Source organism: Ictidomys tridecemlineatus, chromosome 11 (genome assembly GCF_052094955.1).
Source record: "Ictidomys tridecemlineatus isolate mIctTri1 chromosome 11, mIctTri1.hap1, whole genome shotgun sequence".
Classification (NCBI taxonomy): Eukaryota; Metazoa; Chordata; class Mammalia; order Rodentia; family Sciuridae; genus Ictidomys; species Ictidomys tridecemlineatus.
The window spans coordinates 94,982,102-95,010,098 of NC_135487.1; the positions used below are offsets into that span (position 1 = coordinate 94,982,102).

Here is a 27,997-nt window from a genome sequence, read left to right on the forward strand (position 1 = left end):
GATTTGTTTAAACTTATTGGTTTAGGCCACGAGGGATATACGAGCTATACTACATGGTTTCCCAACATGTTATCAACCACCATAAACTACTTGGGGGTCATCTGGCATTCCAGGTATTTTTCCTGTCTCATGCTGATTGAAGGTTGCTAGGGGGGTTGCTATGGGTCCTCACCTAGCCTAACTGAGTCAGGAACACCTGGTGTCACAGACCTCTTTTGTTATTTACAGACAAACGACTCAGCAGGGTGGGTATGTGCTTAGGAGTGTTCTGTGGGTTTTTCCAAAAACAAGGGTCATGCCCTCTTCCTTAGGACAGGCCTTGTCTGTTATTTATTTATTTTTAAAAATGCAGTTACATTAGTTTCTCACTAAGAGGGGGTAAGGGGCTTGACCCCTCCTTTGTGGTCTTAACACTATCCAATAAATGCCATTCATGGTTTTGATCACATGAGGCCAAGAATTTTACATGAATTTCACAGCAATGTGGAGGTCATCATTGACTTCAGAGGGCACTTTGAAAGGGAGGTGTGTTAAGAGGTTAACAGAAAAGTTGTGGAAGTTAAATTGAACAGTTTATTTGAACAAATAATATTCCTGAATATTCCTTAAGCAGGCAGTTCTCAGAACCACGAAAAGGCTAAAGAGCTCTGCTCTGTACATGGTGGGCATTTCCAGATCAAGCTGGGAAGTTGAGTACAGACAGGGATCCCCTGTTGAGACCCAGGAGTTTGCCTTGCCTGGTCATGCATGGTCTGGTGCTAGGCAGCTTGTGATTGGCTGAAGCTCAGCTATGTGTGATTGGCTGAGACTTGGCTGCTTCCTTATACTACTGAGTTTAGTTTCTAGTTTGTTTTTGAACTACATTGGGTGGCTATTTGTTATACAGGAATTCAAAGCATGACCACAGTCTCTGATAAGGACTCCTATTCATTTAACATGACAGATGGGGGCAAGAGCTTCACTGAGGAGCATTCCAGATAGAGCTCAGAGAGACAGTCTACAGGTTGAAGAAGAGACTTGGGGAGCTGAGCCACTGATCATGGTTGGAGATGGGTGGGAGACATAAGGGGGGAGCTGAGCCACCAGAGGAAGAGAAGCAGATCCCCATGAGTCTGAGGCCCTGGCAGCTTTGAATCCACAGTGTGAGCTTGTTTGGGTCCTTGTTCCCATGTCTGAGGCTGTGTAAGCAGGTCTCCTTCTTGCTTTGACACTGAAATCCTTCAGACAAATTTCTAGAGGCAAAAATACAAATTGACATGAGAAAAGAACCACATGCACTTGGGAGTGATCCCAGGGCTTCACGAAGTAAGAAATGTTAAAAGACCTGAAAGAACCTAAATCTTGCAGAACTAAACAAACAAGTCTAGTGCTGCCTGAAAGTTTCTGGGGTGACCTTCAATGTGCCTTGTGACCCTGTTGGCTTCATGTTCATGTGGTCTATATACATCAAAATTAGTGGCTTGTTTATGTCCTTTGATAGAAAGGATTTTCTATCAAAGGACTTTGAAGATTTTCACTGAATGTTAACTGTGCACAAAGAACTTTATAGTCAAGAAGATGTTTAATTGCCTAACTGTGTAAATCACACAATACCTCAGGGTACACAACAGATTTTTATATGCATCACTTTATTTACTATCAAAAAACCCTAAGAAATACGTCTTATCATCCCCTTTTTTATAAAAAAAAATCAGAAACCCAGTCCAGACAGTGTACTTCACAAGTGGCCACATCAGCAATGGCTCCCAGGCTACCTTACCCCAGACCCAGGGCTGTTCCCAAATGCAAGTCAGTCATCCCTTAGCAGTAGGGCATGTTCTGAGAGATAGATGTAAGGTGATTTTATTGTTAGGTGAACATAATAAACTGTGCTTACCCAAACTAAGGTATTTGCAACATCAGTAGGAAATATGTTTTTGAGATCATTGTCATACACCAAGTCCATCAGATATGGCACATGATCATTCAGCAGAAGTGGCACCCCTTTGTGATCACCACATTGCACCCCAAAGGCAAGGCCTGAACCATGTAAGCACAAAGGAGGAGGGAATCAAGGAGTCACCTTGGAGCTCTGTCCAGGATGTTGTCTGAATCCCATAGCTGTGTTCTCTTCTCCTCTCACACAAGGCTTTCATCACTACAGGGATGGTTTCTGGTGCCCCCAGAAGCCTTTGCAATGCGCACTTGGAGCTAATCAAGGTGTGGCTCAATCATACTGACATTTCTGGGCTCCTATTTTCTCACCTGAAAAATTAGAGTTGAGCTTCATCAAAGTTGTTCTTGAACCTCTGAGGCCAGAATCACTTCTTTGAGGATTTGTGGCTCTGCTCTAGGTAACTGGATAGCTGAAATTTGGATTGTTGTATAAATAAGACATTACCTTATTTCCTTGTAATGAATGTGTTTATAACTAGCCCTTCTACTAGGATGTAGAAAAAAAAATTCATCTTACAAGCACCACTCAATGAACTTTGCCTTTACTTGGACAATTTTGTTCTGATCTGTCATTGTGGGAAGAGAAGAGATGCAGTCTTTTCAGGGCAGAAATCACTTTAGTTTTCTAACTCTGGCATCTCCATGTTTTCTCAGTCAATAAATTACATGTCATGTTTATTTTTTGAAGATTCTTTTTTCAGTATATAAAAAAAGAATAAATAAAAAAGAGTGAATTAAATTTGCAATTACCAAGGAATAAAGAAGTTCCTGTTTAAAAAAAAAAAAAAAGTTAGCCGGGCGCAGTGGTACATGCCTGTAATCCCAACAGCTCAGGAGACTGAGTCAGAAGGATCAGGAGTTCAAAGCCAACCTCAGCAAAAGTGAAACGCTAAGCAACTCAGTGAGATTCTGTCTCTAAATAAAATACAAAATAAGGCTGGGTTTGTTGCTCAGTGGTGGAATGCCCCTGAGTTCAAACCTTGGTATGCCAAAATATAGGTTTTTATCTATTGAGGAGATATACCTATTTTTTCATATAAATGAATTCAAGTAAATATGCTTTACACCAGTCAAGTCATTTTCAAAGTAAAAAAACAGAAAAGGAAAATTTTCTTTACCTGAGCAGTCTATCTACCATGATATTTCCATGTACTTGATCATAATTCTTTAAAACTATTGGGGAAATAACTGGAAAATCCAAACCATAAATCAATCACTAATCTTTTCTCTTTTTGAAGGCTTGCAAATAAAATTTACATATCACTTTCTGAGTAAAAACTCAGGTGCATATGATTAAAAAATGCAAGCTTTGACAGTATAAAATATCACTTTTCATAGAGAAATTACAAGACAGAGTCTGATCTCTGTATTTTTAAGCAAACAACAAAAAAACACTTTTCTTTACTATTATTCAGTTTGAAGCAAAAATTCCAAAATTGTTTTATGAAAAAACTTTCTTTTTACCCAGGGCTGTACTTCTGAGAGTTACACTTCATGATCTTTTCCATTCACATCTGACTGAAAGCAGACTGGCTGCACCATTTTAAATACATACAAAGATCTAATGAAGTTAGGCAGTGGAGCATGACATTGCTTCTCTTCATTTCTTTCTTTATTTTTTTTGTTTATTTATTTATTTATTTACTTATAGTTGTTGGCCTTTTTTGATTTATTTGTATGTGGTGCTGAGACTCAAATTCAGTACCTCACAGATGTTAGACAAGTGCAATACCACTGAGCCACAGCCACAGCCCCTGCTTCTCTTCTTTTGGCATATTTTTTTCTGGGTCCTCTGAACTTGGAATTTCTGTTTAAAAATGTCCCATTAATTCCTATTAGGGAGTTACTAGTAAGGAAAATTGCATGTTAGCTTCTATCAATCTGTATGAATAAGTGTTAACCTTTCTCAGTTAAAAGCCCTTTTTTTAGCCCTACTTATGTGCAAACATCATGCACCTCAGCAAACCATTGAGTAAATTAATGCACTTCAGCTTACACAAGCACTTGTTGATGCATATTAGCATTATAGATTTTAATTTGAAATAATATCAGTCTTTTCTGGCCTGCATTGTAGTGCATGTGCTGTCATCTGCTTATAATAATGAATCTTAAAATCCACGTAAATTAATTTCCTACCTCTCTTGCCAGCATAATGGCTTGGATATTGAACCTAATCATAGAGCAGTTGCAGGTATTTCATTCAATACCAACAGGACAGATTGGGCGCTTTGGCTCCTGAAACATAGTTGGAATGACAGTAGAAACAAAGGTGCATTTTTCTGTCTCCCGCACCCCTACACCACCAGGTTCAACTTTTCCCTGCTCAGAGTGGCTGTGGGTTTCATTCTTTCTCAATATTTCACTACAACTAGAAACACAGTCAACCAATTTAGTGAGCAACAAGACTCAAGCGTAGAACACCTAAGTTATCCCTACCTGTCTCTCTCCGAGGGATGTCACTCCAGTGACCAGAAGGGCTCTGTGTACCAGCCAAACCCTTGATATCACTGCCCAATATGGTAGCCACCACACATGTTGCCAGTTATATTTAAAGTAATTAAAAGAAAGTGAACTAAGAAACAAACTTCTCAGGACACAAACAGATATCTGTTCAGTTTTCTGCACATTCAAAAGATGAAACAATCCCACACTTTCAGTGATGGATGAATCGATAAACAAAATGTGGTATGTATACACAGTGGAATATTATTTGGACTTAATTAACTCTAGTACATTCTGCAAAGAGGAGGAATCTTGAGTACAGTACACTAAGTAAAATAATCTAGTCACAAAGACAAATATTATATGATTCTCCTTAAATGAGGTTCTCAGAATCATTATTTAGTCCAAACAAAGTTTTACATTTCCAAGATGGGAAATTCTGGGACTAGGGTTGTAGTTCAGTGGTAGAGTGCTAGCCTAGCACATTCAAGGTGCTGGGTTTGATCCTCAGCACCACATAAAACTTGATAAATATAATAAATGTATTGTATCCAACAATAACTAAACACACACACACACACACACACACACACACACACACACACACACATATATATATATGTATATATTTTAAACATGGAAAATTCTGGCAATTGATGTTGATTATGGAGGCACAACAATGTCAATGATTTTAATATCACAGATTTAAATGTGCTTACATAGCAAATTCTACATTATGCATATTTTACTCCAATTTGAACCATAGTCCCTCATTTTCCCAGTAGCCCCATGTGGTCAGAGGTTACCACGCTAGAGAGCACAGGGATGATCACTCCTTTTATCACAGTAAACTCTGCTGATGTCATTGCTTTAGCTTTAGGCTGTTGGGACTCAGGTAGGTGAAGCAAGGAGCTGAGCTATGGTGAGATTTTGTCCCAGTAATAGGTTGGTGCCCTGCACCCTGCACACACCACAAGTGCAGCATAAATGAAAGCAGATCACCCTCTTCTGATTGAGACATGACCTGGTTTCTCTACCTTTGATTTAAATTGCTTCTATGTTCTTTGAAATGCATTTTCCATTTTCAGAACAACTAACCATGAACATACATGAGGCTATCAGAGTCAGGCACTCATCTTTCTATGTTCATGTATTTTTAAGTCAGAAGGGTTAAACGTGGTATCAATCTAAATTGTAAACTAGAGTAATGCTAATAGAAGCCACCTCTGGATTGCAAATTCACTAACAGAAATCAACCAATTGATCATAGGGTATGGATAAACAACGATGGGCAGGGGGTCATTACACCATCTTATTTACTCTATTATGATCCCTTAACTTGTAGTGATGTGTGAATGCTTGGTAGCTATTAGGGATCACAATTCAATGTCAGTGTTTGAGAGTCAAAGTCTGTCTGACCCCAAATTTAAGGTACTGCACTACAGTCTACAGGTGTTATTTATGGTCCATGTATGTATTTTTCACTGATATTCTTAAGAGTAGAGATGTATTTTTTTTTCTTTTACTTTTCACTGATAACATCTATCATGTGGCACTTAATAGTTTTTATAAAATTCTTTCTGAATAAATGACCAAAGGCACACACGGGGAGTTCCCCCATCCCACTTCTGGCTTTTGTGCGTTTTGAGCCTTCAGAGAGTGAGTAGGTGAGATGTATCTTCTTCCCTTCTCTCAAAAGCTTCTAATCATGAAGGAAAAAGTATGACAGGTGTATGCTGGGGACTGGTGGATGTGGTTGTGTTCATCTGTATTCTGAGTACAGGAGGCAGAGTTCTCCAGGTGGGCAGGCTATCTGGCATTTCTGTAGTTGTGCCAGGATATCCCTGTGACTTGAGTCTGGCCATTGCAGAAGCAGCATGAGTATACATAGTGACTTGCCATCACAAGAATGCTAAGAGGCTTAGGAGATGTGGCCATGGCTAATAGGAAGGACAAAGAGGACATGGGGACCAGGGCTCAGAAGGAATCAGCAGGAGGCAGAGGGAAGGCAGGTAAAGAGCACAGAGAAGGTGGGGAGAGGATTCAGCTACTACACAGACCAGTCTGAGAAGGTGAAAAGTCAGCAGGAGGTGGGTTAAGATGCAATGGCTGACCCTGAACAAAGACACCTGGGGCGCAGGGCAGTGGGAGTGGCTGGGAGAACTGAAGCAGCAGGCACCATCTCTCTTCACGTGGCAGCTGCATATCAGACCTGGTCCATCTGTGACTTCCAGGTCTACTTAGTCCTCCTTCCATGTAAATGTGTTCTTTCACTCTCAAACAAACAGATTAAATTTGCCCTGAGAAAAGTTCCTCATCTAGAACCAAACCTTTTGCCTTTTAGGCCATGAGGCCATCACTATGTCCCCGCATGTGAGGCCCTAAAGCAAGCGTCTATGCTCTGCACCCACTGAATGGAAGCCCCACCTGGGAGGAACCTGGAGGAGGCAGAGCTGGGCTGATGCAGGGCTCTCAGCAGCCCCACCTCCCTGGGACTTGAGGCAAGTGGATCTACATCCAAGTGGCAGCAATGGAGGCTCAGTGGCAAAGTGGCTCTCTGGGTTTGGATGCTGGATGGAGCAACATGATTTCAATTTTTTTGGAAATAAATGATCAGCCAACCTTGATTATATATATGACATAATCATATTTGTGTTTTAAGAAAATGGAGAAAATGAAGTTCCCAGATGTTAATGAGGCAGAGTCCATTGGGAGAGGCTTGAGGCAGGGGATTATTAAAAGCGAATTTCTTTATGGGGTCCCCAGGGCTGTGCCAGGAAGGGGCAAAAGTGGTACAGCATCAGAGTAGTGTGGTGGACTATGGAAGAGAAAGACAGAGGACATGGGTGCCTACTGTTCCTAGCATTCGTAGTCAGAAGCATGTCTCATATTTGAAATAGGGAACCCAGAAAAGAAGATGTGGAGGAAAGGAAACTGGAATTAGGTGAAGCTTTAAAGGACCAGCAGCTCAAGAGGCCTGGCAGGCACAGGGAAGAGAAGGTCTCCAGACTCTGATAAACCCAGGTTTGAGGAGATGTGTGCAGGAGACCTCTGTGTGATCTAACTGGTGGAGGAAAGAAATTGAGAGAACTAAAAAAAAGAAAAGTCCCAACAAATGCAGGCATCCATGGCAAGCATGAAAGGAACATTTATAAAACAAGCTGCCTGTGAGGATGGAGGCCCATTGATAGGATGACTTCCAACCCAGAGAAACAATTCTACCTGGGAGAGGCCCTGGCTGGGAACAGACCCTCCCAGGACCAAGGCCCAGCACCTGCAGGGCTGATGACAGACAACAAGTGAAGCCAGAGGTGAATGCTGCTGGGTCATGTGATCAGACAGCTTCCTGCCAATCAAGATGGGGCTGAAGCAAAGGCCTCCATGTGGCAGGACACGAATAACTCAGGGACCAGGACCTGGGACTGTGAGGGTGCGATAAGGGCATTGTAGGTGCTAAGAGAGGCATCTGGGTAAGAAGACAGAAGGTAGATTTGTGTTGCACTAAAAAGATGAAATAAAACCACAGGGGCTTGCAAACAAATTCTGAGGTGCACAACTTGGTTTTCTATGTTGATGCCCCTCCCTGTACTCTGAGATCACTTCTGCTGCCACACCTGGGGGTGTGGGCACTTCTTACTGAGCTGGGACCAACCACAGAAGCCAGGAAGGGAGAAGACTCTTGTCAGGACACTGCATGGGCCCTGCAAGTGTGACTGGAGAGACCTTCCAGTTGTCCTGACCAGGGCCTCGGGAAGCCATTCATCAGTCAGGGAAGACTTATAAAGGGGAGACTCAAGCATGCTCACACAGCTCTACCCCCCATTCTTGGAGCTTTGCTGGAAGATAATTTGTTTTATATATTTTACAGATGTATTTGGTAACATAAGAAGTTCTCAATGTTTATTGGGAATATAATCATATGTCAAAGTTAGGTCAGACTTTAACGACTTCTCTCTCCAAATTCAATGTTGACTGGGCTTTGAAAATCAGTGAATTTTTTATGTTAATTTTGCTGCCCTCTAAACTGGAAGGGAGTTGCCCTTCCCTGAGTCACTCCAACATGTGTCTGTGTTAGCTCCTGCCCAGGACCTTCTGAATGACAGTTGCCACACACGACCCCATTTGCAGGTGTTTCCAGGAAAAAACATCCCAGCCTCTATGTTAGAAAGAGTTTTCTTGCTGTTGAATTTAACATCAGACAAAAGATCGACTTTTACCACTCAAAGAGAGCAAGGAAAATCCAATCTCTTTCTAAATGTAGTCAAAGCCAGTGCAGCATTTTTCAGGGGGAAGAAGAACGAAGGGAGGCCCACCATGTTGGGCTGTCAGACACAGGAGCTCATGTGCTCAGTTCCGGTTGGGAAACAACATTGGTCATCAGGCATCCCCCTAAAGTATAATAGAAAGGAGAGACACAGGAGATCTTTCCTGGCAGATATTAAGCTTCTTCAATCTCATTCTAAACACAGAGCTCAAAATACACCTAGTATTTTAAGGGGTGGAAAGGCTATCTTGCCATGATCATGCAAAAGAAATGTAGTTATGCAATAAAGTTGAGCCAATTGTTGGCCTTTTCAAGAAAAAGGGATGACTGGCCTTGGTGGCATTTGGTGTCCATTGCTATACCAACTTAGGGATGAAAAGTCCTGGAGAGATGAGGAGAACCGGCCCTTCTTAGTTTCTTTTGCAGTCCCAATGTCTAACTCTGCAGAGGTTGAATGTACTCCTGGATGTGTAGATAATCATATTGCTCATAACTCAACTCTTCAAACCTTAAATTGAGCCATGATTGACTTTGGAGAAAATGTCCTCTCATATTAAATAGCCTTTTGTCGTGGCATCTAGGAACTAGAACTGTGTACTGGGCACTGTAAGTAGAGGCCAGGAGCAAGCAGTCAAGGCCCTGTGCTCCCTGGGGCTGGCTGGGGTGGACAGCAGTGGTCAGAGAAGATCCAAAAGTATAGCCAGTGAGCTGGATGCTCTCAGACAGCTGAGTGTGCTGACACCATAGAGCAGGATGGCACTCAAGAGTGATGAGGCACAGTGTCCCTTAGGGATCCCTGGTGACCAGAGAGGCCAGGCTGTGCTCTGTGCAGAAGACCCAGCATCAGGCTGCAGATAATGCTTTCCTCTCTGATGTGAAGTGACAGGCTGATAGCAGGGTACATATCCATGAGATGCCATGGACACTCAGGAGGTATAAGCGAAACTGTGAACCTGTTGCTGGGGACCATCCTCTCTGTGCTCTGCCTAATTGCTGGAAAACTGAGGTTCAGTGGCTCCCCTTTCTGGGGCTCCATTTCTCCAAGAATAAAATGAGTGACTGCATGTGCTGATGGCTGAGCATTCCTCAGACACCACTCTGCACTTTCTGAATAACATGTCACTATAGCATCAGGCAACACAGTGCAGTAGTGAGTCTCAGACATGCTTCTCAAAGGAAAAATGTGTTTCTTAATTGTTTGCCTAAAGAGACTGTTGTACTTCCAAAAAATAAAAAAAAATACATAAAACATCAATAAATGTTAAAGCAAAATACCTTTCATTTATATAGTGAGTCTGAAAAAATTTCACTGTGCAATAGTTCCAACCGGTCATTTTTAACAAAAGCATTCTCATTACCTCAATTTTATTGCCAAAAAAATGAAAATAAGGAGAAAATCGTAGATCCATAAGAAAAATCCACTTTGAATAATGCTGAGTCATGTTCCTATATGAAGTCCAAGAATTTATAATCAGATTGTACAATCAGAGGGCCAGATATAATTTCTATAGGCCAAATTATTGCTGATTCTTATTTCAAACACTATGAATATTCTTGGGAATTATTTCCACCCCCTTGAAAGACGTTTAAGCCATTCGCTCATGTAGCATTCAACTACCTGCCAAGCATTTTATTAGTCTCTCCAAGCACACAAAGTAAACCTCAAGGTTCCTGTTGAAAAAATTGCAGGTTCTGAATGACAGAAAATAGTCTTAAGTTGCTTTAAGAGAACGTTCAAGATAAAGCTGTAGAAAGACTGAGAAAGCCTTGGAGAAAACAAGAAAAAAGGAAGAAACCAACTGTCCCCAAGATTCTGGGGGAGGAGTATTTTTAAAGTAAGTGAATACTCAGTGCATCCTGAAGCTAGGTAGTGACCAGTGTCCATTTGTTCTATAAGACAACAAAGGCTAGAGGGAATAAGTGAGCTGGGCAGAGCCACCAAACTGGTGAGTAAAGAAACTGGCTTCAGCCTTCCAGGTCTTGCTCCAATGCCTCCACCCACATTCTGTCTGAGTCCTGACCTGTCTTCCCTGGGACCATGTCTATAGAGGCTGCTGCAGCAAAGGCCTCAACATTTGTAGAGTTCACTGTGAAGATTGCAATTCCGCCTTCTCTCTTTGTTCAGATACTTGGCAGTGGATGTTTCTGGCTGTTCCCATTATTCTGGATGAGACACTCTGAAATTAAGCCCTCCTCAATGGTAATACATCGAGTATTGCTGACTGATTCAACTAAGAGAACTTGCCACATGGCGAAGGGCACTGAGAGATCAATTCTGTGACCTTTTCAGCTGTGTGGGCAAAGGGAGTCTTAAACCAACAAAATGCTGTTTGCTCAGGATCACTAGGCAATGCTGGGCCAAAGTGGACCTGGGATGAGCAGTTTGCACCCCTCAGAACCCACACCAAGCTCTCTGTATGCAGTTTCTAGTTGATTGTCTGCATCTCCCTGCCAAGCCATCGTGACTCAGTGCTACAGATGCTCCCATGGAATAGAGAAACAACTCTTCGGTGTCTCTGTGAACTTTTTGAGGTGATACCAATGAAGCCTTCATAGGAAGCAGGCCCAGGATTGAGACAGGACCTAGCAGAGCCGGACCTGACCCACCCTTGGCATCGAACACCTGGCAAAGGGAATGGTCGGCTGCCCTTCGCAATGGACACCACCATGGCAGAGACCTGACGTTACCAGAAATCAGTGGAGGGGACAGCTTCATTGAAACTAGAGTCTGCCGGTGTGTGACCCCCGGGCCCCTCTTCTCCACACAGCAGGGAAATCTCAAGGGCCCCCCACCCAGCTCTCCCGTGAGCATGATTGTCAGACTGAGTGAGTCAGGAGTGGAGCATTATCCCTGGCTACCGCTCCCACTAGCACTGAAAACAAGGTCTCTGGTGCCAGCTCCCATGGGCATGGCTACCGGAGGGCAGGCAGAATAATCTAACAGTTCCCAGCCCCTCGCTCCACAACCTTAGGGTCTGAAGGAATGGCAAACAGAGAGAGTGTGCCCAGTCATTCAAGAAAACAGGGGTCCTGGTAGTGGCAGACAAGGCTTCTAGCCAGTTTTGTGGTGAACGTCATCAGTGGGAGGGGCCTGGCTGGAAGAAAAGCAGGAACGTGACTGGTGTTTAGGAAAGGCTCTGGGTGCCCAGAATTGGAGAGCTGACCAATGGGGGAGGAGGAGCCAACTCACAGGGATTGGTTCCTGTGTATTGAGAGGAGAAGCATGGCCCGGTGGGCACAGCTCCACCTATTGGAAGAGAAGTTAATCAAACTGTAACACTGCATTTTTAAATTTTTTTATTTTTATATTTTTATTTTTATTTTTTTGTCTTTTCATTTCTTTTCAATTTTTTATTCCCCTTTACTTGAATTCTACCTGTTTACTCTCATTCTCTTTAGCAACTTTTTTCCTCCCTTTCTAATACCTTTCCTCCCAAGCATTATGATGCTGCTAATACATAATTTACTAACTGTGTATAGGTAAATGTTCTGAGGTGTTATATAGTGCTATCAATTCCCCAGCTAGCCTCAAATACTCCAGACTTTTATCCTGTTAATATCTTTCGTCAGTAGAGCAATCGTCCAAGGTTGACAAGGTATACCAACCTCTATACCTTCACATCACTCGACCTAAACATAAGTCCCAAGACCAAACCGCAGATTGCTATATGCCATCAAAATCCATATGCATTTTACAAAACAAATGAATCTGCTTTAAAGTGCAATAAAATTCATCATCTCTAGTCATAATCTCCCATCACAAAAGAGAGACTCTGGAGATACACAAAACCAAAATAAATTTGTAGGAGTAAACAGTAACTCAGCAGTCAAACTGAACCAGAAGCAACATGAGCAGCATAAAAAACCAATGAAGAAAAGGAGTACAAACAATGCAGGACAGCCTAAATCTACAGGAGAACCTAGAGGCATCAGAAAAATGGTCAAATAAAGAACTCAAGAAATACCTTATACAGATGGAATGGAATCTTATAGAGGACATGAGACAGAAAATTCAAATAATGAAAGAACACATTTCAAATGAATTACATAAACAGATTCAAGAAGAAAATAAACAACTTTCCAGGAGATAGAGATTATTTTATAAATCAAACAATAATCCTACAAATGAAAGAAAATATGAATCAAATTAAAAACTCAAACAAGAGTATCAGTAGCAGAGTGGAGCAAATAGAAGTCAGAATGTCACACAATGAAGACAAAATATATCATCTTGAAAAGAGTCTAGCCAACCAAGAAAAGGCTGGTAAGAAACCATGAGAAAAACATTCAAGAGATATGGGATAACATAAAAAATAAAACAAACTTAGGAGTCATCAGGATAGAGGAAGATATAGAGGACCAAACCAAGCGAATAAGCAATCTGTTGAATAAAATAATTTCAAAAAACTTTCCAGATATAAAAAAGGAAATGGATGTACAAATTCTAGATGCATACAGGACACCGAGCATACAAAATCACAGTAGACCAACACCAAAACACATTGTTATAAAGATATCCAATATACAGAACAATAAGAAAATATTAAAAGCTACAAGAGAAAGAAGGCAGTTTACATTCAGGTGTATACCAATAAGGTTAACGGCTGATTTTTCATCACATCACACACCGCTGAAAGCATGAAGATCCTGGAACAATGTATTTCAAACACTGAAAGACAATGGATGCCAACCAAGAATTTTATATCCAGCAAAATTAAGCTTCAGGTATGACAACAAAATAAAAACCTTTAATGATAAACAAAAGTTAAAAGAATTCACAGCCAGAAAACCAGCATTGCAAAGCATCTTGAGCAAAACACTACATGAGGAAGAAATAAAAAACAAAAACCAAAACCAACAGTGGGAAGTACCTCAGTAAAACAAGAGTGGGAGAAAAAAAGCTAATCATGGAGAAACAAACCAAATTTTTAAAAAAGGTAAAATAATCAAAATGACTGGAAGTACAAACCATATATCAATACTAACCCTAAACGTTAATGGCTTAAACTCACCAACAAAGCGACATAGGCTTGTAACCTGGATAAAAAAAACAGATCCAACAATATGCTGCCTTCAGGAGACACATCTGATTGGAAAAGATATACACAGACTGAAGGTGAAGGTTTGGGAAAAATCATACCATGCACAGGGTCCTCAGAAGCAAGCAGGTGTTCCCATCCTCTTATCAAATAAAATTGACTTCAAGACTAAGTAAATTAAAAGAGATAAGGAAGGACATTATATACTGTTAAAAGGAATCATTCACCAACAAGACATAACAATTATCAATATTTATGCACCAAATAATGGTGCTGCAAAGTTCATAAAACAAACTCTCCTCAAGTTCAAGAATTAAATAGACCACAACATAATAATTATGGGTGACTTCAACACACCTCTCTCACCATTGGACAGATCCTCCAAACAAAAGTTGAATAAAGAAACTATAGAACTTAATAACACAATCAATAACCTAGACTTAATCATCATATATAGAATATGTCAACCATCATCAAGTGGATATACGTTCTTCTCAGCAGCACATAGATCCTACTCAAAGATAGACCATATATTATGCCATAGGACAACCCTTAATAAATATAACAGTGTGGAGATAATACCATGCATCTTATCTGATCATAATGGAATGAAACTGGAAATCAATGATAAAAACAGAAGGAAAAATCCTACATCACTTGGAAAATGAACAATATGTTACTGAATGATCAATAGGTTACAGAAGACATAAAGTAGGAAATCAAAAAATTCTTAGAGATAAATAAAAATACAGACACAACATACCAGAATTGATGGGACACAAGGAAACCAGTTTTAAGAGGGAAATTCATTGCCTGGGGTTCATTCCACAAAAGAAGAAAAAAAAAAAAACAAAAAATAAATGACCTCACACTTCATCTGAAAACCCTAGAAAAGGAAGAGCAAAACAACAGCAAATGTAGCAGAAGGCAAAAAAATAATTAAAATCCGAGTAGAAATCAATAAAATTTAAACCAAAAACACTATTTAAAAAAATTGCAAAACCAAAAGTTGGATCTTTGAAAAAATAAATAATATTGACAGACCCTTAGCCATGCTAATGAAGAGAAGAAGAGAGAGAATTCAAATTACTAATATATAGGATGAAAAAGACAATATCACAACAGACACTACAGAAATACAGAAGATAATTAGAAACTATTTTGAAACCCTATATTCCCATATAATAGAAGATAGTGAAGACATCTATAAATTCTTAAGTCATATGATTTGCCCAGATTGAGTCAGGAGGTTACACACAATTTAAACAGACCAACATCAATGGAGGAAATCGAAGAAGCCATCAAAAGACTACCAACCAAGAAAAGCCCAGGACCGGATGGGCATACAGCGGAGTTTTACAAAACCATTAAAGAAGAATTAATACCAATACTTTTCAAGTTATTTCAGGAAATAGAAAAAGAGGGAGCTTTTCCAAATTTATTCTATGAGGCCAACATCACCCTGATTTTGAAACTAGACAAAGACACTTCAAAGTAAAATACAGACAAAAATCTCTAATGAACCTAGATGCAAAAATCCTCAATAAAATTCTGGTAAATCAGATACAAAAACATATCAAAAATAATTTGTACCATAATCAAGTAGGATTCATCCCTGGGATGCAGGCTGGTTCAATATATGAAAATCAATAAATGTTATTCACCAAATCAATAGACTTAAAAATAAGAACCATATGATCATCTCAATAGAAGCAGAAAAAGCATTCAACAAAGTACAACATCCCTTTATGTTCAAAACACTAAAAAAACTAGGGACAACAGGAACTTACTTCTACATTGTAAAAGCTATTTATGCTAAGCCTCAGGCTAACATCATTCTAAATGGAAAAAAAATTGACGGCATTCCCTGTAAAATCTGGAACAAGACAGGGATGCCTTCTCTCACCATTTCTATTCAATATAGTTCTCAAAATACTGGCCAGAGCAACTAGACAGACAAAAGAAATTAAAGGCATAAAGATAAGAAAAGAAGAACTTAAATTATCACTATTTGCAGATAACATAATCCTATACCTAGCAGACCAAAAAGGTTTTGCAAAGAAACTAATAGCGCTAACAAATGAATTCAGCAAAGTAGCAGGATATAAAATCAATAAAACAAATCTTCTGAAATGGAAATGATGACAACCACCCCATTCACAATATCCTCAAAAAAATAAAATACTTGGGAATCAACCTAACAAAAGAGGAGAAAAATTTATGCAATAAAAACTACAGATCCCTAAAGAGAGAAATAGAAGATCTTAGATGATGGGAAAATATACCCTGTTTATGGATAGGCAGAACTAACATCATCAAAATGGAGATATTACCAAAAGTTCTCTATAGGTTTAATGCAATGCCAATCAAAATCCCAATGAATTTTTTTTTTAGAAATAGACAAAGCAATCATAAAATTCATCTGGAAAAATACAAGACCCAGAATAGAAACAGCAATTCTAAGCAGGAAGAGTGACAAAGGCGATAGAGCGATATCAGACCTCAAACTCAACTACAGAGCAATAGTAACAAAAACAGCATGGTACTGGTACCAAAACAGGCGGGTGGACCAATGGTACAGAATAGAGGACACAGAGACCAATCCACAAAATTACAACTATCTTATATTTGATAAAGGGGCTAAAAGCGTGCAATGGAGAAAGGATACCATTTTCAATAAATGGTGCTGGGAAAACTGGAAATCCATATGCAACAAAATGAATCTGAATTTCTTTCTTTTGCCATGCACAAAAGTTAACTTAAAATGGATCAAGGAGCTTGATAACAAAACAGAGACTCTTCGTCTGATAGAAGAAAAAGTTGGCTTTAATCTACATATTGTGGGGTCGGGCTCCAAATTCCTTAATAGGACACCTACAGCACAAGAGTTAAAACAAGAATCAACAAATAGACTTACTCAAACTAAAAAAGTTTTTTCTCAAAAAGAGAAAAAATAAGAGAGGTAAAAAAGGAGTCTACATCCTGGGAACAAATTTTTACTCCTCACACTTCAGATGAAGCCCTAATATCCAGAGTATGCCAAAACTCAAAAAACTAACCAATAAGGAAATAAATAACCCAATCAACAGATAGGTCAAAGACCTGAAAAGACACTGCTCAGAGGAGAACATACAATCAATCAAAAAGTACACGAAAAAATGCTCACCATCTCTAGCAGTGAGAGAAATGTAAATTAAAAACCACCCTAAGATACCATCTCACTCCAGTAAGAATGGCAGCCATTATGAAGTCAAACAACAACAAGTGCTAAAGAGGATGTGGGGAAAAGGGTACACTTGTACATTGCTGGTGGAACTGCAAATTGGTTTAGCCAACTTGGAAAACAGTATGGAGATTCTTTGCAATGCTGGGAATGGAACCACCATTTGACCCAGATATTCCCCTCTCGGACTATTCCCCAAAGTCCTTAAAAGTGCGTACTATAGGGATACAGCTACATCGATGTTCATAGCACAATTCACAATAGCTAGACTGTGGAACCAACCTAGATGCCCTTTGATAGACAAATTGAAAAAAAAAGTGGCATTTATACACTATGGAATATTAATCAGCACTAAAAAATGACAAAAGCATGGCATTTGCAAGGAAATGGATGTCATTAGAGAAGATTATGCTAAGTGAAGCTAGCCAATACCTAAAGAACAAATGACAATTGTCTTCTTTGATATAAACAGGGCAACTCAGAACAGAGCAGGGAAGAAGAGCTTGAGAAGAAGGTTACCATTAAACAGAGAAAAGAGGTAGGAGGGAAAGAGAGAGAGAAGGGAAATTGCATGGAAATGGGAGGAGACCCTCATTGTTATACAAAATTACATATAAGAGGAAGTGAGGAGAAAGGGACAAAAAACAAGAGAGAGAAATGAATTACAGTAGATGGGGTAGAGAGAGAAGAAGGGAGGGGAGGGGGATAATAGAGGATAGGAAAGGAAGCAGGATATGACATCAATATGGCAGTAGGTAAAAACGTGGATGTGTAACCAAAGTGATTCTGTAATCTGTATACGGGGTAAAAATGGGAGTTCATAACCCACTTGAATCAAATGTATGAAATATGATATGTCAAGAGCTTTGTAATGTTTTGAACAACTAATAATAAAATAAACAAACAAACAAAACAGAAATTAACCTTACTATAATCCCAACTGCTCAGGAAGCTGAGACATGAGAATTGCAAGTTTGCCTGGAAATCTAGACAGTTTAGCATAGCACGACACTGTCCCAAAATAAAGTTTTTAAGAAAGGCTGGGGATAGAGCTCAGTGGTAGAATGTTCCTGGATTACATTCCCCATACTGGGGAGTGATAAATAAGAAATTGACTTTTGGAGCCATTTCTACATTTTGGATCCACCAGCACTTTTATAGTTTCTCTGCCATCAAAGGAGGCCAGGCACATCACAGCACCATTATATAGCTTCATGTCCTCAGTGCCCATCCATGGTGAAGATTCTGCTGAGGGTCCTGTAGGAACCTTCCATGTTCTTCTCCTATACCCTCACAGTCCTGGCATTAAACTTCACATGTTCTACCATGACATTGGATTGAAATCTAAATTTTGTAGAAGCCAGCATCCCCAGAACTGAGTCAACCTGAAGCACATTTGCTTGCACTCATGTTTCTGTCAAGAAAACATTTCCTAATGCAGTCTCTTGAAAAACAACTTGGAAATGCCTCAGAGTTAAACATTATACTATGATGGAGGAACTTTCCAAAGGTGTCTAATAAAAGTTAATCACTGTATAAGTCTAAACCTATATGTCTATAGTTTATTAAAATATATTAGTTAGTAGAGTGACTGACTGGACTTATCAAAAATTGAGTATTGAAAAAAATCTTTTTTAACACTCATGTACTTTACTTGAAAATAATAACACATAAATAATTAGCTTAGCCTTATGAAAATATAAGACTTGGTCAAAATATTTACTCATTTTTTAAAATAATGGTAGAATACACATAACACTCACAACCAAATCCATTTTTAAGTGTACAGTTCAGTTCAGTGAGTTAATTACAGTCATGCAGTAGTGTGCCCAATCTTCAGAACTCTTTAACTTTACAAACCAAAACTCTATTTCCATTAAGCATCTCCCCATTCCACTATTTAATCCCTGACAATCACCAATCTAACTTTCTGCCTCCATGAATCTTACTACTCTGGGTCAGATTAACTAATGTTAAGTAGAATTATATAGTATTTGTCCTTAGTTCACATAGCATCATATACTTAAATTTCAAAAATATTGTATCAGGATTCCCTTCCTTTTTAAGGATGAATACTATTCTACTCTGTGTGTGCATGCCAAATTTTGTTTACTCATTTAACCTTTGATGGACACTTAAAATGCCTACACCTTTTGTCTATTACAAATAATGCTATGAGCATGGGTGTCAAAATACCTGTTAGGTTTTTGTTATCAATTCTTTTGGGTACTTATACCCTAAAGTGGAATTGTTTATTAAGGTTTTTCAGCAACTGCCATACTGTTTTCCATAGTGGCTGTACTATTTTACATTACCCCACCAACAACACAAGAAGGTTCCTATTTTTCCATTTCCTTGTCAAACCTTGTAATTATTACTATTTTTGAATAGTAGCCAAACCTAATGGGTGTGAGGTAGTTCCTACTTGTAGTTTTGATTTTCATTTCCCTAATGAGAAGTGATGCTGTGCATCTTGTGCTTATTGGTCATTTGTGCAACTTCTTGGGAGAACTCCTTTGCCCCTTTTTAACCGAATTTTATTGTTGTTGCGTTGAAGGAGATCTGTATTTACTTTGGATTTAAAAAAAAATACTTAATTTTTAGTTCTTGTGGACACATACCTTTATTTTACTTATTTAATTTTATGTGGTGCAGGGCCTTGCATATGCTAGGCAAGCATTCTACCACTGAGCCACAACCCAAGCCCACTACTTTGGGTATTTAAAAAAATATTTTTAGTTGTAGTTGGACATAATAACTTTATTTTATTTATTTTTATTTGTGGTGCTGAAAATCAAACCCAGTACCTCACACTTGCTAGGCAAGTGCCTGCCATTAGGCCACAACCCAGCTCAACTCTGGATATTAAACCCTTATGGAATATATGATTTGTAAATATTTTCTTCCATTCCATAAGTTGTTATTTCACTATCAACATGTTTTACATATAAATAAAACTCTTGGATTTTTAGAAACTTTAATATCCTCATCAATCTTGAATGCCTTAAAATATTACGCATTTATAGCTTGTACTTTTTCTCCACCCAGTTCTAGCTTTGATGTTACTGCAGTCTTTTTTGAGCTGTGTGATAATTTTAGATTTAGAGCCCTGGGTAAGAAATCTAAACTTTTTCTCTCTTACGTAATGAGGAAGCCACTTAAGATAGTAAAAAGCCTTGGATCAGTAGGGAGAAATCCCAAAGTTTAGACCTGCTCTATCACTTATTACTGTATAATCCTTGGGTAAGTCATTTATCTTTTGTGACCTTTAGTTACATGTTTACAAAGCAGAATACTAATGACTGGCCCCCTGTGGACAATTCGCCTATGAAAAGTGTGGACAATACTTTCCCATGTGGTCCAGTAGTCATGTTCTCTGGTATTTAATACAGTGAATTGAAAACATATTCACATAAAACCCTAACTATGCATGTTTATAGCATCTTTATTCAAAACTTCCCTAACTTGGAAGCAATCAAGATGTTCTAATGAAAACAAATGAATTGAAATCAAGATAACAGAATATTATTAAGCACTGAAAATCAAAAACAAAAAGTTAGGAAGCCATGAAAAGACTTAGAGGAAGCTTAGATGCATATTACTAAGTGAAAGACCAGTCTGAAACGACTCCATACTGTATGATTCTAACTAAAAGATTTGATTCTGAAAAAAAGAAAAAAAAATATGGAGAAAGTAAAAAGATTAGTTGTTCAGGAGACAGGGAAAATAGGAAACCTACAGAGGATTTTTAGAGCAGTGAAATTATTTAGTATTATACTAGAATGGTGGATACATGTCATTATACATTTGTCAAGACTCATAGAATACCTGACACCAAGATTGATCCTTATTGGAAATGATGAATTTTAGGGGACAATGAAGTGTCTGTGTGGATTGCTGAATGTAACAAGTATACCACTGTAACAAACGCAGGATGACCATGGTGGCCAAGGCTCTTTGAGTGGGAGCACAGGAGGTATATAGAAACTATGTACTTGTTTTTAAAATAAAATTATTATTATTTTTTTTAGAAATGGGGAGAAGTAACACCCTCAGAGAATTTAGTAAAGGAAATAAAGAAGTGGGAGGCAAAAGTAGAGAATATGGTTCATGAAACCAAAATATTCAAGTTTCAAGAAATAGGTAATAATAGAGTTCTGAGAAGAGCACAAAGGTACAGATGAGAAAATATTGATTATTTATGTCAACTGGAGATGACTGATGATATTAGCAAAAACAATTTTTGAGTCAAATGGTACAGCTAGACTAAGTAAGGGCTAAAAAAGAGAAAAAGAATGCTTAAGAAATAGGACATATAGATTATTTTTTCATGAAATTTGGATCAGAATTGTATAGCAAAACAGGGAGAAGAAAATAAGATGTGTTTTGGGTGAAAGATATAGGAATGGCAGGGAATGGGAGAAACATTAATTTTTCTGAAATGAGAGCCTAATAGGAAGTTGGTAATGAGGATTAAGTCTATAGGTAGAGGGGTGAGAGAGATGCCTTGTATCTCTGGGGCCTTTTATATAAACTATCTCATGTCCATACTGAACATCCTCAGTCCTCTGTTCTACCTATGTCTTTCATCCTCACAATCCACAGGAGAAGATGAAAATGGAAGTCCTGGTCACCTATTCTCCTTCACTCCTCAATGTGCTCTGTTTTTTTTTCACTTTTCACTTTGAATTTTTAAAAAACTTTCCTGGCCTGGTTTCCATCCTAATGCAATTTGGATCCCATAATTAATTGCTTAAATTTCTTTCCACACTCTTAATCCCTTGCCTTTTGACCCTTCCATCTAGCTATCAACTTCTAAACCTGAATCAATCCTACCATCCATTTTCTCCTACACATAACCTCACTCTGATTCATTCTCGTATTGTAAATTTCTTTCCTCTCATTCTGTCACACCAACTGAAACCTTTGTTCCAGGATTCAACAAACCCTCACGTTCTCAGTCTTTTTCATTAACCCTCCACTTACTGCCTAACTGAAACCTGGCTACCTCAAGAGAATACCACTGGAATTTTGCCCCTGCTGGTAGGAGGTTAATTCTCCACCTCCATCTTCCACAGGTCCAGAGGCAGCACCAGAACTTTGCAGCACCTTGTCACTTGCAGGTTGTCACCCTTCTACTTTCAACCTTAAGTCTAAATATCTGAAGGTACAACATGTTAGGTTATGTCATGCTCTTTTCCTAGTTGATACTACAGTTAAAATATCTGTTTTGCAGTCTCTCTCTCTCTTCACCCCAACACCTGCAAGCATACTAGCTACCTTAACACTAGACAAATAACCTAACATACTAGGCTCAGCATTCTTTGCCCTACCCAAACCTTCATACCATTTCAGCAACACCCATGCCCTTAACCTTGCCCACTCTACACTGCTTTACTGAAGGAATCTCAGGCTTTAAGAACCCACTCTTGAATCCCTCTCTCTCCTCCAGCTTAATCAGGCATCACAGCTTTACTGCTTAAATACAAACCTTCTTTGACATCACTGAGGCCTTCATCTTCAAACATTCTATACTTTTCAGATCTATTTTCCTGGCCTGGTTTCCTTCCTTATGCAATTTGGATCCCATCATTGATTCCTTAAATTTCTTTCAACACTCTTAATCCCTTGCCTATTGACCCTTCCAACTAGCTATCAACTTCTAAACATGAATCAAATCTACCATCCATTTTCTCCTACATCTAACCTATGAGCATTCCTGGAGAAAACTGTATAAATGTGCATGCTACTCTTATTAAAATTCATATTTTAAAATTTCAGTGGGGCCTTTTAGAGTTGCCTTTGTTCTACTTCCTATTCCATCCCTTGCAGAAGCTTTTCTGATATTTTATCATACCTTAGTCTACATTTTTTAATTGCTGAGAAAGTTAAGGTGGTCTGTCAAATAAGAATTCCTCTCAATTTCAGCCTAAAGCCAACCTACCACTTTGTTTAAGTCACTCTTCTGGTTTTGGCTCCCTAAATACAGAATGCACACAAGTCTAGACTCCTTGAAATAACTACTTACTCTCACTATCTTTCTGTGGTAGCATAAAATACCAGTATCCTCACTGTGCCCTCAACACACCATGTTGCTCAGGCTGCTGTGTATGCTGTTCCTTCTCCCACTCAATTTCCTCCTCAAGTTAGACTTAAAAAACAAACAAACAAACAAAAAAGCTTTTCTAAAGAAATCTTTTCCATGTCTCCTAACTCCCCTCAATGAAAAAAGGAAAAAAAGCACTTAAATACTTCTTACTTTCCTCCTCTTCCTCCTCCTCCTCCTCCTCCTCCTCCTCCTCCTTCTTCTTATTTGTATTACTGCAATTTTTACATGGCATGGTAATTATCCATAAAGGTAATTTGAAGAACAAATTTGGTGTGAAGGAACTGGTAGGAACAAGAATTATAACAACTGAGTGAGAAGTCAAAGTAGGATGGTGAGGGAGGCTCTTCATTCATTAAACAAATAACCAACATATTATCAACATATTTAATATGTACACCAAGGGTTGGAGAGAAACAAGTTCGTAGGCTGTAGGTTGGGACAGGTATGGCAATCAAACTGATGAGACATTAAATTATATCTATATCTTGAAGCAAGGTTGGAATGTGAATCAACTAAAAGAAGCTAGAAGGAGAGATAGGGAAAAGATAGGTTACCAAGGAAACAAACACATACATATTTTGCTAATATAAGCTGACTTGTTCTGGCTAAAAAAAAAAAAAGTTTAAGAACACTGGTATTAGAAGACATAACTGGAAGCTCAAAAACAGACTCTTGGACTTAGAACAGACCTTAAGAGTCACCTAAGTGACCCATCTTCCTAATGAAGAATGTTCTCTCTGTCTCTCTATCTCTCAATTTTAAGATAGGTTCTTGTTAAGTTACTGAGAGTCTGAGTTGCTGAGGCTGGCCTCAAACTTGCAATCCTCCTGCCTCAGCCAATGTGCTGGGATTACAGGTATGGTGCCTAAGTAAGAATGATGTCCCTGACAAATGCACAAGGCCATTCAATTGGTAGTAACACTGAGGTAGCCTATTCATTATTGTACTCTTCTAAATGTTGAAAATTATTTGTTCTAATATTAACTGTATAGAAACATTAACTTTAATGTCTCCCTACAAGTCCTGGTTCTGTCTTCTGATGTACCCAGCATAACTCTATGTCCTCTTTATGGGCCAGTTTTTCAAATATCTGTTATGTGCAGCCTTGAACAAATACTTTTCTGAGGATCAGCTTTCTCATCTCTAAAAAAGAGGTGTATAGAAGCTAATTGTCTCCAGATATCTGCTGTCCCCTCCATTTATTATAATTAGATTTATTTTCTAGGTATATGGAACACAGCATTGATTACATTTTTTTTATTTTTTCGGACAATGGAATATAATATTCTGCTTATTTTCTGGTCAATGGACTCTGAGCAGAAGAGACCTCCTTATCCCCTTTCCTCATTCCTAAAGATTGGGGCTAGAATTTGGATGTAGAGTGAGCCAACTTAATTCTTGTGGATGAGCACAATACCCTGAAAACAAGATAATAAGAGACCAGGCCCCTGACAACTTGACAAGGCAGAACTACCACGCCAATTTGGACTTTACATGAGAGAAATAAACTTCTATTTTGTTTAAGCTACTTGGTATTTTTAAAAATAAGTGTGTTATAACACAAGAACATATTTTCCAAATTTGTTGGTCTTCTCTAATCTCCAGTCACATGAAACTTTGCTTCATGTCCTAAGCTAGCTTCTAATACTCAAACTGTTTTTTTGAAATATTTATTTTTTAGTTGTAGATGGACAGAGTATCTTTATTTTATTTTATGTGGTGCTGAGGATCTAATCCAGGACCTCACATGTGCTAGATGAGAGCTCTATCACTGAGCCACAACCCCAGCCCTTAATACTCAAACTATAAAGAAGAAAAGAATTATTGTACAATTGCACCACAGCATGGCACATGTAACATAGGGAACATAACACTTAGAGTTATAGTGAGGAAAAAGAGCACAGGGTCTCCCTCACCACTCCACTCAGAGAGTACAAGCCACCAGTCACCATGAAATGGGAGACACCAATTTTAATTTCTTCAGTTACATTGTCTTTAGTTTCCTGGTAACTATTAAAACATGCACATCTTGCTACACAAATATAATTCTAGAATTTAAAGATATGTACTATTGTGCAATATGATCCTTAACAACATGATCCAACAACTTCGTTGTAAATTTATGTATAATACTAACAGAGATATGCATATGCTATATGCATTTACCTTTTTGGTTTTTTGGGTGTTTCTCATTATTTTCAAGGGTAACTTTGACAATCCATGATTCATGTGTGTTGCATATGTGGGGGAGGTTTACTGGGGATAAAACCCAGGGCTTCATGCTTACAAGACAAGCATTCTACTACTGAATTACAACCCAACAATTCATGATATTTTTTCTTGACTCTATAACCTTTGGCAATTACAACTCAATTATAAGGAAATACAGAAAATAAACAACTAAAAAATACTTCAGATGATACCATATCATAAAAACTTCAGGTGTAGAAGTGGTTGTAGAGGTCACCTAAATCAAAAAGAATTTGTATCAGTCAGGATAGGGTCCATTATGCTTCAGTTAATATGCAACCCCCCAATTCTGATGGTTCAAAAAACATTCAAGGGTTTGTATCTGTTTATCTAATGTCTAGTGGAGGTCACCTGAGGTTCTGCCCCATACCATATTTATTTGGTGACAAGGTTGGCCACACACAGACAGCTGTTTGTGGTAAAGAAAAAGAGACACAGCAAATTGCATCATTTCTCTTAAACCTTCTGCCCAGAAATGGCAGATATCACTTTTGCTCAAAACTCATTTGTCAGAGAAACTTATATGATAACTTCTGAGTTTCACAGGTATTTAATCTACTGCAGAGAGAAGGGAACAGAATACTTAGCAAACTTGTAAAGATTCTAGGATGGGGTGGTCGCTCAGTGATAGAGCACTTGCCTCAAATTTGTGAGGCACTGGGTTTGATTCTTGGCACCACATAAAAATAAATACATAAAAAGATATTGTGTCCATTTATAACTAAAAAAGTATTTAATAAAAACTTCAAAAGATTCTCTCTTCAACAGTTCCCAAAACAGTCATTCAGTCAGTGCTTAGGACTCCACCATCCTCTCAAAGAAACCCATTCAATGATGACTCAGTACAAAGCATTAAGAAGTGCTCCTTTAGGTTGATTACAAACCTACTCCCCGGGAGCTCCCTCCTATTGGTCCTCATTTTGTGCTCTTGTGACAGTAAAGTCAGATCTACTTCTTTTCTTTCTCTTTTTTTTAACTTTATTTTATTTTATTTATTTATACGTGGTGCTTAAGATCGAACCCAGGGCCTTACATGTGCAAGTTAAGGGCTCTACTGCCGAGCCATAACCCCAGCCCTAGATCTACTTATTTTCTATGAGGTAGTTCCTAAACTATCTAGCACTTCAACAATCTCTCACATAATAGGATGCATGGTCTTTTCTGAATATTTTTCTTTTTCTAAGCCCCTCTTCTGATAATAAATTTTCTTAACATTAAAAAAATTTAAAATGTGTTATGACATATCTCCTAATCAAAGAAGAATAACAATGGTTTTTTTTACTTCTGTTAAAGGGGTTTTTTAAGAATTGAGTAAAATTAGGAATGTAAAATATACATGCATATATATGCATATATAGTATATATATATATATATATACTAAAATATATGTGCATATTTTATTTTATATACTAAAAAGCATATATATATATATATATATATATGTGTGTGTGTGTGTGTGTGTGTGTGTGTGTATTTTTTTTTAAATTCTCAGCATTTGAAAACCTTCATCTCTCCCCTACTCTCTTGTAATGAGGAACTGAATTCAGGTGTATGTTACCAGTGAGCCACATTCCAGCCCTTTTTAAAATTTTGAGTTCTCTCCAAGTAACCCAAACTTGTTTTGAATTTTAGATTCTCCTGCCTTATGTGCATGGCTTACTAATATAATAGTGAATATTAACTTAGTGGCATAAAATGGTATCAGCAAAAGTTTTACAAGGCATGAATACCTAGTAATGAGACTGAATACTGCAAACTTAGAACTAGAAAGCCACAGCTTAAAAAATAGAGTATATGCATGAATATTATGTTTCTTATATTTTATATACGATTATCTTGAGGCAAATGTAAATGGTCCAGGTCTACTAACCCATTTAGTAGTATCACATATTGGAACCAATTTCCTATAACCAATTTCCTATAACTAACATTCAGGAAAAGTCATACTACATAGACTTATGTATTTGTTTTCTAAAACATAAAGCTGAGAAAGCATACAACCCAAAACGTAAGAACCATTAAAGTCTAGTGATTAAAAATGGACCCTGGAGCCTGCCTGACTTCTGGCTCTGCACTTACTAGCTGACTAACTTTCAATATTTTTTTGTGTTTCTGTTTCTTCAGGTATAAAATCAGAGTAATAATAACAACAATGGTAATAAAAGCAATAGTAAAAAGAAAATAATAGTACTTCCTCATAGGATTATTTTGAGGAGTAACATAAAGAATTAAAAATATATTAGAAGCTGGCTGAGCTTAGCGCAGCCTGCGGTCGGTCTGAGCGAACTCAGGCCACTAGTGCCAACTGTGACACTTGGCTGGCTGGTGACCAATCCCGCGGCATGCTGCCCAGAACTGGCCAGTGCACGAGCTTTAGACCAGCCAGGGGGCAGGCTTGACACAGCTGCCCGCAAAGGTGGTGTTGGTATGGCGGTGGGGACCCCGCACTTAAACCAAGAGGATGGCCACGGTGTTCATTTGCGGCATGGAGTACCTGCTGTTCACCAGCAGACCCTTCCTGTGGAACCTGACAGTGTACACGCTCTGGAGATGGCCTACAGAGCGGCTGCTGGCTTGCCACAAGGTGCTGCAGATATGTGCAGGTTGCAGATGTGTACCAGATGACAGAGGAAAGGCACTGCCAGGTGCACCTTCTGGATGACAGAAGGCTGGAGCTGCTGGTTCAGCCCAAACTTCTGTCAAGAGAGCTCCTGGATTAGATGGTTTCACACTT

The 27,997-nt window shown here is 38.6% G+C and overlaps 1 long non-coding RNA gene across 1 annotated transcript; it reads right to left on the bottom strand.

The window, feature by feature from the left end:
* Positions 1-738: 738 nt before the first annotated feature.
* LOC144367750 (uncharacterized) lies at positions 739-27,997 on the bottom strand. Its single transcript, XR_013427266.1, has 2 exons — positions 27,758-27,997; positions 739-1,232 (listed from the first exon to the last, which is right to left on the bottom strand). It is a non-coding gene; the product is annotated as an uncharacterized LOC144367750 (long non-coding RNA).